Raw genomic sequence first — 17,516 nt, 5'->3', positions numbered from 1 at the left:
GCACTGACGAATGTGGCTTTGGAAGTGCTACTTAGCAATCCAGGTCCACCCCCGTCATGTGCGGATGCCGGATGGTATCAAGGGCAAATAAAGATGATAGCGTGTGACGACGAGAGATCGGTCCAGCTATATAAAGCAGCAATATCTAAAGTGGGAGAGGTCTACCCCGGAGCCAAATTGGTGGCGGTAGACAGGAAAGATATCCCATCCCGACCGAGAGCAAGGGTATGGATCCCGGCTACACCATCGCAGCCGGACCAAATAATGCAGCTCATAAGAGCCTGCAACCCAAATCTGCCAACGGAGGGATGGAGATTCGTCAAGGCCTTTGACGACCCCGCAGCAGAATCTGGAGTGGAGACGAAGGAGCCACAATGCAGATTCTGCTGCTTCTAACAAAAGAATCCGTAGAACCGCTAGCGAAAAGTGGCGGAGAGATCAGCTACGGATTCACAAAAGTAAAGGTCATGACCTACAAATCAGACGCCGATGCAGGAGAAAACTTGGCATCGGAATCGGAGTGCGAAGTCGAGGAAGATCCAGTGGAGTCCTCGAGCGACGCAGAGATCACGGATCAAGGTGAGTGTACTTCGGGGTCTGAACTTGCGGACAGACTCTCTAAACTCTACACTGAGAGTGAGCTTTTAAGCGACTCTCATGATGATGCAGAGAAGACCATAACTAATGCGTCTTCTCCAAATTAATTTACACCACAGCAAACTAGCGTCTCTAGCCCTAGTTAACCGCATGGCAGAAGAACGGCCTGACTTTGTCCTCATTCAGGAGCCATGGGTTAACGGAGGGCGTATCTGCGGTCTGAGGACACCAGGTTACAATCTATACGCGAATGGTTGTGTAGGTAAGCCAAGGACATGTATATTGGCTAACAAAAAGCTTAATGTCTTTTTATTACACAATTACAGTAGTAACGACACTACGGTAGTAAGCTGGGAGACGAGCAAGAGGAAATACCGGCTCGCATCATGCTACATGCCGTACGACGAGGTAGCAGTACCATCGCAGCTGTTCAAGGAGCTGGTACGAGACGCCGAAGCATCCAAGTGTTCGATCATACTTGGATGCGACTCCAATGCGCACCATAATCTATGGGGAAGCACGGACATTAATGAAAGGGGTGAGTTGCTCTTTAATTATCTAATAGGAAGTAAGCTTCTGTTATGTAACAAAGGTAGTACGCCAACATTTATAACCAGAAACCGACAGGAAGTATTAGATATAACACTGGTATCGGAAGAGCTGGTGGATAAAATAACACATTGGAGGGTATTGGAAGAACACTCCTTCTCAGACCACCGCTACATTGAGTGTATAATTGAAGAAAATGTAGTTAGGGAAGAGAAATTCAGGAATCATAGGAAAACGAACTTGCAGATGCACATGCAGGAGCTAAAAAAGCGTATTCCTATGATTCCACCATTCCAACCGGAAAAGAAAGAGGACCTAGACATCCTTGTTAAACGATTCACAGAGTCTTGTCGTCAAGCACTAGAGGTAGCTTGTCCATTAACACACAGTAGGGGAAGAATTAGACCTCCTTGGTGGACCCCAATACTTAAGAACATGCAGAAGAATTGCAGAAGGCAATTCAATTCTGGCAAACTATCCCAAGAAGATATAGAGTGGGATAACTATCACAACCACCTTCGGGCATACAAAAAGGAGGTAAGAAAAGCAAAAAGGAATTCGTGGAAATCTTTTTGTAGCGATATCGAAGATACAGCAGAAGTGTTCCGACTGAGAAAGATAATGACACAGTCGAAACACAGCATCGGATACCTTCAGAAGCCAGATCACAGCTGGACGGAATCCAGTAAAGAGACTCTGGGCCTACTAATGGACACTCACTTCCCAGACAGTTCCGAGAACCTCACGGGGGGGCATATAATGGGGAGTGAAGTAAGCTCAGAGACCCCTCCGCTAGACATAGTGTCAGATGACAATGTTTATTGGGCAATAGGCAGCTTCAAGCCTTATAAAACGCCGGGACCAGACGGTCTATTCCCGGCCCAGTTACAGCAATCCTTGAGCTACACAATAAACTGGATAACAACCATGTTTAGAGGGGCGCTGAAATTGAACTATATTCCCTCGACATGGAGGGAAGTTAAGGTGATATATATCCCAAAGGCGGGCAAAAGCTCACATATTAATCCAAAGGATTTTAGACCAATTAGTCTTTCATCATTTCTTTTAAAAACGCTGGAAAGACTAATAGAAATACATATAAAGGACATACTAAACCCAAGAAAAATGGCAGTTTCGCAGCATGCGTACTCGAAGGGTAGATCCACAGAAACGGCATTAAGCTCAGTGGTAGCAGAGATTGAAAAATCTCTGGAAATAAAAGAATACACCCTCGTAGCCTTCCTAGACATAGAAGGTGCCTTTAACAACATCCAGCCAAAGGCCATATTGAGCGCGCTTAAAGATCTGGGCATATCTGAGCCTCTCCGGAAATTAATTGAACAGATGCTCTTGGGCAGGTCAATTATTTCAACGCTGGGAGCTTCAACGATGTACAGATCTGTCCGAAGGGGTACACCCCAAGGAAACGTGTTATCCCCACTTCTCTGGGTCCTGACAATGAATAAAATGCTTGTGGACCTAGAAAAGAAGGGGATACATGTTGTGGCCTACGCTGATGATGTGGCAGTCTCGGTTAGGGGCAAGTTCCCGAACACCCTCGCTAGTCTCATGCAGACAATACTAAACGAGATTAATCGATGGGCCGTATCATGCGGACTGAATTTAAATGCTAGCAAGACAGAACTAGTATTGTTTACTAAGAAACACAGTACTCCCGAAATCACGCCGCCATTTTTAAATGGCACCAGGCTAACGATAGGGGATAAAGCAAGCTACTTGGGACTAATTTTGGACAGGAAGCTTTCTTGGAAACAAAACCTGGAAGCGAGGGTAAAGAAAGCTGCTACAGCGCTTTACACATGTAAAAGAATGGTGGGGCCCAGGTGGGGACTGACACCTCGGGTGGCTCACTGGCTGTACACAGCAATTGTAAGGCCGATCATGACCTACGGGATAGTAGTATGGTGGCCAATTACAGAAAAGAAATATGCGATTAGAAGCATGGAAAGTATACAAAGAGCAGCTAGTATTTGCATCAGTGGAGCTCTCAGAACTACGCCAAGCCAGGCACTCAACATAATTTTACACTTGCTGCCAACAGACTTATATTGCAAGCAAATGGCAGCGAAGTCAGCTCTAAGACTGCGGGAAGCCTCCCTATTAGTCGCCTGTAACAAGGGACATTCTAGGATACTTAGGAAGTTCCCGGTTCTTCCCATAACTACGGATTTTCGCAATCCGGTGGAGCTGAACCTAAATCCGGTCCTCAATATTACCTTTCCCTCCAGAGAGGAGTGGGAACGGGATGTAGTGGACAAGGAAGAAGGGATTAGCTTCTATACGGATGGTTCCAAACTGGATAACCGAGTAGGCGGCGGTGTCTTCTCGGCTAAATTAGATACCAAAATCGCCTTCCGGTTACCAGACCACTGTAGTGTCTTCCAAGCAGAGGTCACTGCAATTAAAGAAAGCCTTCTTGTACTAACAAAAAGCGTAATAACAACAAGAAGTGTATTTATATATACAGACAGCCAAGCGGCTTTGAAATCTCTGATGTCTCATAGGATTTCGTCGAAGACAGTGAACAATTGCCATGATCTTCTGGCGGATCTGTCATCCTATTTCACTATAAATCTGCAATGGGTTCCAGGACACAGTGACATCCCTGGTAACTGCGTAGCAGATGAACTAGCCAGAGCAGGCACCACCCTACAACTAGATCCTGGTAAGGTGGACATAAATATGCCTCTGGCTACGTGTAGATACCTAATCGACAAACATGTCATTAATATAGCCGAGTGTCAGTGGAATCAATCCCTGACCTGCTCAACCAGCAGGCAAACGTGGCAAGAATGGAATATGAGCCGCACATGCCGACTATTAAAATTCAAGAGGAATGATATAAGAACTCTCGTAGGAGTACTAACAGGCCACTGTCTAATAGGCAGACATGCAAGTAGACTTGGCGCGCCATATAACGACTATTGCAGAAGCTGTCAGGAAGTAGAAGAGGAGGAGACCATTAGACATCTTCTATGCGATTGCGCAGCACTATATAGGAAAAGAATCGCAACCATGGGTCGTGGGTTTCTTGATGACGTCTCGGAGGTTGCACAGATAAAACTTGTCACACTGATGAAGTTCATCAGAAGAACGGGGTGGTTCAGAGAGGAACCAGTAGAGTGAGGGGATCACAGTCCCAGTGGTATCACAATGGGCCTCCTAAAGGCCTAAGTGTGTCGAATGACAGCCACTTTACCTACCCTACCTAGATTTAGACTTAAAGTCGATTTTCTTGTAAATTGTATGTTAATTACTTGATCGCTGTACCGCCTAAGCCGAAATGTTATTCCAGGATTAACAAATTAAAATAACCGAAAAAATTGCAATTTCTTAGGTTTAAAATTTAAGTCCATTTTCTTGTAAATTGTATGTCAACTGCGGTAGCACTGTACTGCTTAAGCCGCAAAACATCGATTTTACTGATTTGATCTAAAGTCAAACTTTCATATAATTTCAGGATTAACAAATTAATATAACCAGAAAAATTGCACTTTCTTAGATTAGACTTAAAGCCGATTTTCTTGTAAATTGTATGTCAGTTGCGTGAGCACTGTACCGCTTAAGCCGAAAAACATGAATTTTACTGATTTGAGCGAAAGTAAAACTATAATGTTATGCCAGGATTAACAAATTAATATAAAGAACAGAAAAGAAAAAATTTAACTTTCTTAGATTTTTACTTAAAGCCGATTTTCCTTGTAAATTGTATGTCAACTGCGGAAGCACTGTACTGCTTAAGCCGTAAACCATCTATTTTACTGATTTGAGCGAAAGTCAAACTATATTGTTATTGCAGAATTGACAAATTCATATAACCAGAAAAATTGCACTTTCGTAGATTTAGACTTAAAGCCGATTTTCTTGTATATTGTATATCAGTTGCGTGAGCACTGTACTGCCTAAGCCGAAAAACATCAATTGCACTTTCTTAGATTAGACTTAAAGCCGATTTTCCTGTAAATTTTATGTCAGTTGCGTGAGCAGTGTACTGCTTAAGCCAAAAAAGATCAATTTTACTGGTTTGAGCGAAGGTCAAATTATATTGTTATTGCAGAATTGACATATTCATATAACCGAAAAAGTTGCACTTTCTTAGTTTTAGACTTAAAGTCGATTTTCTTGTAAATTGTATGTGAATTGCGTGAGCACTGTACTGCTTAAGCCGAAAAACATGAATTTTACTGATTTGAGCGAAAGTCAAATTATATTGTTATTGCAGAATTGACATATTCATTGTAACGAAGCTTTTCTTCTGCCCCTGCTTCTTCTGATTTGCTGAGGTATACTCGCCGTGTCCAGGGTTCGTTACAATAAATTTGTAAACTATGGGGCTCTTTACAAATCGCTCTTTATTTAGAATTGCACACTACCACACGTACTTTATTGTATATTATTACTACACTCTCTGGAACTGCGTTTTAGGAGCGCCGCCCGTTGCTGGCGTTCCGACAGTTTCCACTTCCACACTCTCTGGGACTGCGTTTTAGGAGCGCCGCCCGTTGCTGGCGTTCCGACAGTTTCCCCTTCTTCACACTCTCTGGAGCTGCGTTTTAGGAGCGCCGCCCGTTGCTGGCGTTCCGACAGTTTCCACTTCCACACTCTCTGGGACTGCGTTTTAGGAGCGCCGCCCGTTGCTGGCGTTCCGACAGTTTCCCTTCACGATCTCTGGAACTGCGTTATAGGAGCGTCACCCGTTGCTGGCGTCCCGACAGGGTAGTGGTTCTCGTAACTTGTTAGCGCGTCACTATCACGCGGAATTACGGAGGGCAGTGACAGCGACCGCGATGCCAAGCGTGGAGCAGGTCAGAGGATCGACTCACTACCTACTTCACGCGTGACTTCCGGCCTTCCCACGTTAAGGAGTGAAATGCCTGCCAGAGGATCGACTCACTGCGAGACATTCACTCCTTACCGCACGAAACGTCACTTACCTTTCCGCGCTCCCGTTGGATAATTGGTATACTATCGCGTATACTACCCTGCCAGTGTGCTACGCGTCTCGGGGTGACTTACCTTCCGTGTCCAGTTCCGTTGTGCTCGCCTTCGCAGTCCTGTCCTCAAAGCCCGCCAATCGTTGTGCTCGCCTTCACGGTCCTGTCCTCAATCATCCGTCCAGCGTTGTGCTCGCCTTCGCAGTCCGATCCTGAATGACTGCTGATCGGCCTGCTTGCTTTCCACCAAGCCGTGTGTTGCTTGCTCGCCCGTTCGCAACATGATGCTTAGGATGGCGTGTGTTGCTAGAAGTGGCGTGATTTTCCCGTTGCAGACCAATACTCGCTGTGTCGCTTGCGTGGCGTGATTTAACTGTTGTGTGGCAATATGTCGCCTTAGGATGGCGTGTGTTGCTAGAAGTGGCGTGATGTAACTGTTGTGTCGCAACATGTTGCTTTAGGATGGCGTGTGTTGCTAAAAGTGGCGTGATTTTCCCGTTGCAGCCCAATACTCGTTGCGTTGATTTTATTTAACAGGGTGCGTCTTCATGTGTTGTGTGGGCTAAATTCCCTCTGGACATTTAGTTCTCACACTCCCCCCCCACTTCGGTGAGTTTTGCATCAGGTTAGATGCAAAAGTTAATCTAAGTTACAATATTTCTTAAATTCAAGTCTTAAATTATATTACAAATTTTTCTTTTATATATATCTTTTGTTTTCTTTTTTTTTTTTTCCCTCCCTTTTTTTTTTTTTTCTCTGCTTTAACTTGCTTTTAATTCTTGTATAATCTTCACGTTCTAATACAATTTTTTTTTTTTCAATTCCATAGACTTATAAACTAGTTTTTTTTTTTTTTTTTTTTTCTTACTTTAAGTACAGACTAAAATTCAATTAATTCACGTTATAACTTGTAATCTTTCCTGGGTATCTTCCTTCTTTAGTTGGGTTTTGCAGCTGTTTTTATTGATGTTGGCTTCCTCCGTATGTGTACGCCCCACCGATACATAGCCACTTGATATCTGGTGGTACTAAACTTCAGCCGGTGCTTTCCTGTGCCGGTCGTGAGGTCTATGAGACTCCTCCTGACTCTTTCGGCGATTTCTGGGAAGGCCTCAAGTCCTGTTCCGAGTGCGTCGTTGATGGGTACTTTTATACCTTCTGGGGGAAGCTGTTCCGCGGGTGGTGGTGCTAAAGTTGGTGTGCTTGTTACCTCTGCGTCATTGGTCGTCTTTGCGTCTTGATGATGTCTGAAGGTAGCTAACATGTGAGCCCGCTTCTTCGCTGCCATCTCCGCTGTGAAAGGCTCGGAGATGCATCCGGGCGCTCCTTCACCTTGTCCTATATAGCGCATGACTCGTTCCATTGTCTCCAGCACGTAAATGCCGCAATCGTCCGTATTTTCCTGTTGTGGCACCTCTAACAGGAGTTCCCGGAAATCGAGTTTTTCCTGGCCGTACCTCTCCTTATATTCCCACTGGAGGAATTCGCGCCAGGCCGTGGTTGCATGGGTGACCTTACCCCTCGTCCAGGAATCTGCCGTCCATAACTGGTGTGGTTGACAACACACTGTGTCGGTCATGTGGTGCGTAAGCTTGCGATTCGATAGGGCGAGCACATACCAGTGATGAGCGACGTTGTGTGGTGCTAGGACTACACGCTGTCCGAAGATGTCTATGTTTCGGATCCAGCGGTGAATGCGGCGGAAATTTTCTTCTCGTCCCCCTGGTTGGTTCAACTGCCAGACAACAAAGGGGCTGAGTATCGTGCCTTTCGGTCCAAATTCGGTCTCCAGGTACTTTGCCCAGGCGTCGATCACGGTGTCCGTTAGCCAGGATCCATCTTCTAGGGAGAGTAAGTCCGCTCGGTACAGGGAGACTCCACCTTGTCCCGGTGGGAAGGTCAGTTCCACCCTATCCCTCTCAGGTTCGGTATTCTCCTGGTCCGAGGAGAGTTCGATCACTGGTGGTTGTCGCGGTACCGTGGCATCATCTGAGCTAGACGTATCGCTACTAGCCTTGCTGCTGTCGCTTGGTGTTCTTCCACTCGTCGGACTCCCGTGGACTTCTTCTTGATTTGGTTCATCTATTTCCTGAACAACTACTCGGCCGACGATGCATGGCGTTGTGGCTACGTGGGCCGCGATAGTGCGTCTCATGGCGGCTTGTGTTGTTCGTGCATCCATTTCACTTGTAGTGGGTTTGTGGTCGGTTAGCTGCGTAGTGGTGTTGACGGCCTTGGATACGTTGGCGGTGTTAGCGTTGGCCTCGAATGTCGCTGTCACATGTATCAGCTTTAGGTGTCGCGACGCCGCGTGCATAGCGTCTGCACGCGCTGAGCAAGCACTTCTAGTACCTGTGGTGCTGGCTGCTTCCAGTGCCTGTGTCCTGGGGAGCTTCACCTTCTCCTCCTCCATCCGTTCACGGAACCGCTTCAAACTGTTCTGCCACTTCTCGTCGTTATTCATATTTTCTTTATTTTAAATTTACTTTCTTTAAAAGTGTCCGGTACGTCTTGCCTTGCTGACAGCTCGCGGTTGAATGAATGAACTGTCTCGATTGGTCACCAAATTTACTCCTTCAAATATTTTCTATTATTATTTAATTTTTTTATTATTATTATTTTTTTTTTTTTTTTTTATTAAACGGTTACAGCCATGTGGTACGGTTTCAATTCGCTGATGTTCACCGTTTTCTCCTTTCCGCCGTCAACTTTTCGAAGTTCTACGATCACTGGTGAGGCATACCTGAGAATTTGATAAGGCCCATCATACTTCGGGGCTAACTTTGCGGCGAAGCCCTCAGTGGCTTTAGAGAGGTGATGCTCTTTCGCGAGAACTAGTTCTCCGATCACGGGGGTCCATTTTCTGCGTCTCAGGTTATAATGCCGGGCTTGATCCGTTGCCGCCCTCTCCATATTTTGTCGAACAATTTTGAAGGCCTCCTGCATCCTATTGGACTTTTCCTCAGCTGTCGTGGATGTCATGCCGGTGCCGATATTAACTTCGTCGAAGAGTGCCTTTGGCAGTCGCGGCTCTCGTCCTTGTACGAGCAATGCTGGGCTATATCCCGTGGATGCCGAAATGCTGGAATTCACTGCGAGCTCGATCTCTGGGAGAAAATCATCCCATCGCTGGTGTCGGGCCTTACTGAGTTGTGCAATAATTCGCTTAATTGTCCGATTGGCTCGCTCCGTGGGATTCTCTTGAGGGGTGTAGGGTGCGGTGAATTGCTGGCGTACCCCTAATTCCTTAAGGTAGTGTTGCCACAGCGTACTAGTAAATTGCACGCCGTTGTCCGAAATAAGAATCTTCGGGACGCCAAATCTTGCGAGGATTCGTTCTCTAAATGCGCGACGAAGTCCTTCTGCTGTAGCGCGCCTCATGGGTACTAATTCTACCCACTTGCTGAAGCGGTCGAAGAATACTAGTAACATAGTATTTCCATGCGTGGATCGCGGTAAGGGTCCAATGAAGTCAGTGCAAACTGTGGCAAACGGTTCTTGTGCCACCTGTGAAAGCATCTTTCCTGCTGGTTTCTGCTGACCTTCCTTGTATTTCTGGCAAGACTCACACTGGCGTACGTAACGGCTAATGTCGCGAAACATCCCTGGCCAGTAATATCGGCTAGCCACCCGGGCTACTGTCCGGCGTATACCCATATGTCCGGCGCTAGGTATATCGTGGTTCTCTTGCAGGACTCTTAAGCGGAGGGGTTTAGGCACACATAGCTTCCAGGGTACAGCCTCTTCATCCTGGGATCGACACGGAATGTGGCGATAGAGTTGGCCATCCTTTTCCATGTAGTCCGCGTACTTCTCGGGGTTCGCGCGTACTTCCTCTGCTCGTTTTCGCAACCAGTTGCATTGTGGCGCCACCGTCGTCGCTTGTCGTATGGTCTCTAGCGGCTGACGAGACAGTGCGTCCGCTACTAAGTTGAGTTTCCCTTTGCGATACTCGATGTCGAAAGTATGTTGCTGTAATTCTAAAGCCCATCGTGCTATACGACCAGAAGGACTTTGTATGGAATTCAGCCACTTCAGTGACATGTGATCCGTTATCACCTTGAATTTATATCCCTCTAGGTAGGGTCTCATTTTCCGGATACCCCAGACTATGGCGAGGCACTCCTTTTCGGTTGCCGAATAGTTGGTCTCCGCCTTATCCAGTTTGCGGCTAGCGTAAGCTATTACGCGTTCACCTCCTTCTAGTTTCTGTGTTAGCACTGCACCAAGGCCAATGTTGCTAGCGTCCGTCTGCAAGGTAAATGTCTGGCTGAAATCCGGACATGCGAGAACCGGAGCCTCCGTTAGCTTACACTTGATGCTTTCAAACGCTTCTTGTTGTTCAGCTCCCCATCTCCAGTGTCTCCCTTTCTTTAATAAAGCGGTGAGCGGCTGGCTCATCGTCGCGAAGTCGGGTACAAAGCGGCGATACCAGGAGGCTATCCCAAGATATTGGCGTACTTCTTTTACGTTAGTTGGCGGCTTTAGCTCCTGGATTGCTGCTACTTTCTCGGGGTCGGTGTGGATGCCTTTGTCACTGATCACGTGACCTAAATACCGAAGTTCCTTCTTAAAAAACTCGCATTTCTCAGGGTTGATACGAAGGTTGGCCTGCTGTAGTCTCTGCAGTACCTTGCGTAGATTCTGTATATGTTCCTCGAATGTAGAGCCTATCACGATTATGTCGTCGAGGTAGGCAAAGGCGTGTGGTTCCATCTCTGGGCCTATGACCTGGTCGAGGACCCTCTGGAACGTCGCAGGTGCCGAGTGTAAGCCAAATGGCATGACGCGCCATTGGAATAGGCCACGCCCAGGAACGGTGAAGGCTGTGTATGTGCGGCTGCCTTGCTCCAAAGGTATCTGCCAGTAGCCGTTCTTGAGGTCCAGACTACTAATATACCTTGCTCGTCGTAACTTGTCCAATATGTGTTGTATTCTAGGTAAGGGGTATGCGTCGGGTACTGATCGGGCGTTGAGTTGCCGATAATCCACGCATAGACGCCACTTACCGTTTTTCTTCCGGGCCAATACAATCGGCGCGCTGTGTGGGCTGTGAGACGGCTCGATGCATCCCTTCGATAGCAGCTCATCGATTTCATTGTTGATAACCGCTTGCATCGCTGGATTTCGTGGGAAATATCGTTGCTTGATGGGGCGGTTGTCGGTCATAGTGATTTTATGCTCCGCCACTGTCGTCACTCCACTCATGGTTTCAAATTTTTGAAGCTCTTCTGCTAAGAAGTCGCGTATGCGGGCCGCTTCGTTTCTCTCGTTGATGGTCGATCTAGGCTCGACTCTATTAATCCTCCTGCACTTTAGTTTACGTCTTTTGTTGCACTTCGTTCTACTGGATTTTTGTAGTCGGCTCTTTGGTGTAGTTGCCGTTGCGTTGCCTACCTTTTCTGGTGGCATGGTGTAGAAGGCCGCTGTATGCTGCGCATCTGGTGCTGTCAGCACTACCTGATGACCTCCGCAGGATATCTTAGCTCCCATACTCCCCAGTGTATCTAACCCGAGTATGACGTCATCAATCGCACCGGGCATAACATGCAACACTGCTTGGAGTGATGACTGTCCGAGTTGGATGTTGGTTTCAACGGCGTCGTAAATCTTGCTGGTGGTACCGTCGGCCATTTGTATTTGCATGGCTACGGTAACCTTCTTACCACTCCCGGTCGTGTCCATACGTTCTGCAAGTCGTGACGATACGAAACTTTTTGAGGCGCCGGTGTCGATGACGGCTTCCGCCGGTTCTCCGCCAAGCTTGATTAAGGCGTACAACCGGCCGCGTTCCTGATGCATAATTGTTGGCGTGTCGGCGCTGAGTTCTGTGGGTCCGCCGCGCCTTTCTCCTGGCGGAACCCTCGGCCGTTTCCCTGTCGTTGGCCGCAGCATTCTTTGGTTAGCACATCCGCTCGACCACACTCCCAGCAAAATATCTTTCTGGGATTACGGCACCTCCTAGCGTAGTGTCCTTCCTGGCCACATCTCCTGCATGTGTTTCCAGGCATAAAGGTTGGGTTCGTGGATGGTTGTTGGTGATGCGCGTTTACCGTAGTATCGTGTTGAGAAACCGTGTGCTGCTGTTGCGAACGTGCTGATGCGGACTGGACGGGTGGATGGTCTGGCCGTGATGTATTTCTTACCTCGTGGTCACCTATGATGTGTCTCGTCATCTCGCGGCGTGCCGTCTCTACAGTTCTCCGATGTCCTTCATGGATGCTCTCGTATTCTTCTGCAAGCGTGATAAGTTCGGCTAGTGTCTCGAAATCTCGACGCCGAATGTAGAGTAGGTAATCGGTGTGGCTGTTTCGGAAGATCCTTTCCAACCGCTGCTCCTGATTATATCCAGCGTGTCTCATTAGGTTCTGCATAGCGAGGACGTAGTCTTTGTACTTTTCTCGCACGTGTTGTCTTCGTTGCCGTATGTCGTCTTCGAGGCGTTCGAAGTAGCGTGCTGGTAAGAAGAATCGCAAAAAATCCCTTTTGAAGGTACTCCAACTCCTCCAATGTTCGTTGTTGTTGCGATACCATTGGAGAGCGGTACCGCACAGTAACTCGGGCATGGTTCTTGGAAGAAGGTCTGTGTCTATTACGTATACTTCGGAAAGCTCTTCCAATCGTTCGATGAACGCTAATGGGTCTCTCCCGCCGTCGTACTTTACGGACCACTTCCTCACCTGGTCGATGATAGGTGCGAATGTAAGCATCTGGCCCCGTTGCATCGACATGCCGCTATTCGGCATGCTTATTGGTGGCGGTAGTCGTCGTGATGATTCTGCGAAAATGTCCGCAGTTCCTCTGCCTTGATCTGGTGGAAGTGGTGTCTTCTGATCGCCTTCGTCTCGTGAAGCGAAGTCATTTCCTTTGTATGCAGCTTCCATTTTTAACAATTTCTCTTGTATTTCGGAGTCCTCGTGCGCCTTGGCTGCCAGTGCAGTTATGCGCTTCCGAATTTCCCGCGTGGTGCCTATGTGGTCAACGCCCAAATTCTCTGCGAAGGAGATTAGTTGCTCCTTAGATACGTTGTCCAACCACATAAGATCTGTCATTTTCCTGATGTTATACGATTTGCCGGGTCCCTGCTCGGGCGCCAATTGTAACGAAGCTTTTCTTCTGCCCCTGCTTCTTCTGATTTGCTGAGGTATACTCGCCGTGTCCAGGGTTCGTTACAATAAATTTGTAAACTATGGGGCTCTTTACAAATCGCTCTTTATTTAGAATTGCACACTACCACACGTACTTTATTGTATATTATTACTACACTCTCTGGAACTGCGTTTTAGGAGCGCCGCCCGTTGCTGGCGTTCCGACAGTTTCCACTTCCACACTCTCTGGGACTGCGTTTTAGGAGCGCCGCCCGTTGCTGGCGTTCCGACAGTTTCCCCTTCTTCACACTCTCTGGAGCTGCGTTTTAGGAGCGCCGCCCGTTGCTGGCGTTCCGACAGTTTCCACTTCCACACTCTCTGGGACTGCGTTTTAGGAGCGCCGCCCGTTGCTGGCGTTCCGACAGTTTCCCTTCACGATCTCTGGAACTGCGTTATAGGAGCGTCACCCGTTGCTGGCGTCCCGACAGGGTAGTGGTTCTCGTAACTTGTTAGCGCGTCACTATCACGCGGAATTACGGAGGGCAGTGACAGCGACCGCGATGCCAAGCGTGGAGCAGGTCAGAGGATCGACTCACTACCCACTTCACGCGTGACTTCCGGCCTTCCCACGTTAAGGAGTGAAATGCCTGCCAGAGGATCGACTCACTGCGAGACATTCACTCCTTACCGCACGAAACGTCACTTACCTTTCCGCGCTCCCGTTGGATAATTGGTATACTATCGCGTATACTACCCTGCCAGTGTGCTACGCGTCTCGGGGTGACTTACCTTCCGTGTCCAGTTCCGTTGTGCTCGCCTTCGCAGTCCTGTCCTCAAAGCCCGCCAATCGTTGTGCTCGCCTTCACGGTCCTGTCCTCAATCATCCGTCCAGCGTTGTGCTCGCCTTCGCAGTCCGATCCTGAATGACTGCTGATCGGCCTGCTTGCTTTCCACCAAGCCGTGTGTTGCTTGCTCGCCCGTTCGCAACATGATGCTTAGGATGGCGTGTGTTGCTAGAAGTGGCGTGATTTTCCCGTTGCAGACCAATACTCGCTGTGTCGCTTGCGTGGCGTGATTTAACTGTTGTGTGGCAACATGTTGCCTTAGGATGGCGTGTGTTGCTAGAAGTGGCGTGATGTAACTGTTGTGTCGCAACATGTTGCTTTAGGATGGCGTGTGTTGCTAAAAGTGGCGTGATTTTCCCGTTGCAGCCCAATACTCGTTGCGTTGATTTTATTTAACAAGGTGCGTCTTCATGTGTTGTGTGGGCTAAATTCCCTCTGGACATTTAGTTCTCACATCATATAACCGAAAAAATTGAACTTTCTTAGATTTAGACTTAAAGCCGATTTTCTTGTATATTGTATATCAGTTGCGTGAGCACTGTACTGCTTAAGCCGAAAAACATCAATTTTACTGGTTTGAGCGAAAGTCAAATTATATTGTTATTGCAGAATTGACATATTCATATAACCGAAAAAATTGCACTTTCTTAGTTTTAGACTTAAAGTCGATTTTCTCGTAAATTGTATGTGAATTGCGTGAGCACTGTACTGCTTAAGCCGAAAAACATGAATTTTACTGATTTGAGCGAAAGTCAAATTATATTGTTATTGCAGGATTAACAAATTAATATTACCGAAAAGGTTGCACTTTCTTAGTTTTAGACTTAAAGTCGATTTTCTTTTAAATTGTATGTCAATTGCATGAGCACTGTACCGCTTAAGCCGAAAAACATCAATTTTACTGGTTTGAGCGAAAGTCAAATTATATTGTTATTGCAGAATTCACATATTCATATAACCGAAAAAATTGCACTTTCTTAAATTTAAACTTAAAGCCGATTTTCTTGTAACTTGTATGTCAGTTGCGTGAGCACTGTACCGCTTAAGCCGAAAAACATGAATTTTACTGATTTGAGCTAAAGTCAAATTATATTGTTATTGCAGGATTAACAAATTAATATTACCGAAAAAGTTGCACTTTCTTAGGTTTAGACTTAAAGTCGATTTTCTTGTAAATTGTATGTCAATTGCGGTAGCACTGTACTGCTTAAGCCGCAAAACATCGATTTTACTGATTTGATCTAAAGTCAAACTTTCATATAATTTCAGGATTAACAAATTAATATAACCGAAAAAATTGCACTTTCTTAGATTTAGACTTAAAGCCGATTTTCTTGTAAATTGTATGTGAATTGCGTGAGCACTGTACTGCCTAAGCCGAAAAACATCAATTTTACTGGTTTGAGCGAAAGTCAAATTATATTGTTATTGCAGAATTGACATATTCATATAACCGAAAAAATTGCACTTTCTTAGTTTTAGACTTAAAGACAATTTTCTTTTAAATTGTATGTCAATTGCATGAGCACTGTACCGCTTAAGCCGAAAAACATAAATTTTACTGGTTTGAGCGAAAGTCAAATTATATTGTTATTGCAGAATTCACATATTCATATAACCGAAAAAATTGCACTTTCTTAAATTTAAACTTAAAGCCGATTTTCTTGTAATTTGTATGTCAGTTGCGTGAGCACTGTACCGCTTAAGCCGAAAAACATGAATTTTACTGATTTGAGCGAAAGTCAAATTAAATTGTTATTGCAGGATTAACAAATTAATATTACCGAAAAGGTTGCACTTTCTTAGTTTTAGACTTAAAGTCGATTTTCTTGTAAATTTTATATCAATTGCGGTAGCACTGTACTGCTTAAGCCGCAAAACATCGATTTTACTGATTTGATCTAAAGTCAAACTTTCATATAATTTCAGGATTAACAAATTAATATAACCGAAAAAATTGCACTTTCTTAGATTTAGACTTAAAGCCGATTTTCTTGTAAATTGTATGTGAATTGCGTGAGCACTGTACTGCCTAAGCCGAAAAACATCAATTTTACTGGTTTGAGCGAAAGTCAAATTATATTGTTATTGCAGAATTGACATATTAATATAACCGAAAAAATTGCACTTTCTTAGTTTTAGACTTAAAGACAATTTTCTTTTAAATTGTATGTCAATTGCATGAGCACTGTACCGCTTAAGCCGAAAAACATAAATTTTACTGGTTTGAGCGAAAGTCAAATTATATTGTTATTGCAGAATTCACATATTCATATAACCGAAAAAATTGCACTTTCTTAAATTTAAACTTAAAGCCGATTTTCTTGTAACTTGTATGTCAGTTGCGTGAGCACTGTACCGCTTAAGCCGAAAAACATGAATTTTACTGATTTGAGCTAAAGTCAAATTATATTGTTATTGCAGGATTAACAAATTAATATTACCGAAAAAGTTGCACTTTCTTAGGTTTAGACTTAAAGTCGATTTTCTTGTAAATTGTATGTCAATTGCGGTAGCACTGTACTGCTTAAGCCGCAAAACATCGATTTTACTGATTTGATCTAAAGTCAAACTTTCATATAATTTCAGGATTAACAAATGAATATTACCGAAAAAATTGCACTTTCTTAGATTTAGACTTAAAGCCGATTTTCTTGTAAATTGTATGTGAATTGCGTGAGCACTGTACTGCTTAAGCCGAAAAACATGAATTTTACTGATTTGAGCGAAAGTCAAATTATATTGTTATTGCAGGATTAACAAATTAATATTACCGAAAAGGTTGCACTTTCTTAGTTTTAGACTTAAAGTCGATTTTCTTGTAAATTTTATGTCAATTGCGGTAGCACTGTACGGCTTAAGCCGCAAAACATCGATTTTACTGATTTGATCTAAAGTCAAACTTTCATATAATTTCAGGATTAACAAATTAATATAACCAGAAAAATTGCACTTTCTTAGATTTAGACTTAAAGCCGATTTTCTTGTATATTGTATATCAGTTGCGTGAGCACTGTACTGCCTAAGCCGAAAAACATCAATTTTACTGGTTTGAGCGAAAGTCAAATTATATTGTTATTGCAGAATTGACATATTCATATAACCGAAAAAATTGCACTTTCTTGGATTTAGAGTTAAAGCCGATTTTCTTGTATATTGTATATCAGTTGCGTGAGCACTGTACTGCTTAAGCCGAAAAACATCAATTTTACTGGTTTGAGCGAAAGTCAGATTATATTGTTATTGCAGAATTGACATATTCATATAACCGAAAAAATTGCACTTTCTTAGTTTTAGACTTAAAGACAATTTTCTTTTAAATTGTATGTCAATTGCATGAGCACTGTACCGCTTAAGCCGAAAAACATCAATTTTACTGGTTTGAGCGAAAGTCAAATTATATTGTTATTGCAGAATTCACATATTCATATAACCGAAAAAATTGCACTTTCTTAAATTTAAACTTAAAGCCGATTTTCTTG

General features: G+C 44.9%; 1 long non-coding RNA gene across 1 annotated transcript; it reads left to right on the top strand.

Annotated features, from left to right (window-relative positions):
- The first annotated feature begins 459 nt into the window (after nt 1–459).
- Nucleotides 460–1,165, top strand: LOC138858060 (uncharacterized). Its single transcript, XR_011397328.1, has 2 exons — nt 460–859; nt 924–1,165. It is a non-coding gene; the product is annotated as an uncharacterized lncRNA (long non-coding RNA).
- The last annotated feature ends 16,351 nt before the right edge of the window (nt 1,166–17,516 follow it).

Source organism: Bactrocera oleae, chromosome X, assembly GCF_042242935.1.
Source record: "Bactrocera oleae isolate idBacOlea1 chromosome X, idBacOlea1, whole genome shotgun sequence".
Classification (NCBI taxonomy): Eukaryota; Metazoa; Arthropoda; class Insecta; order Diptera; family Tephritidae; genus Bactrocera; species Bactrocera oleae.
This window is presented reverse-complemented; position numbering and strand designations above follow the sequence as displayed.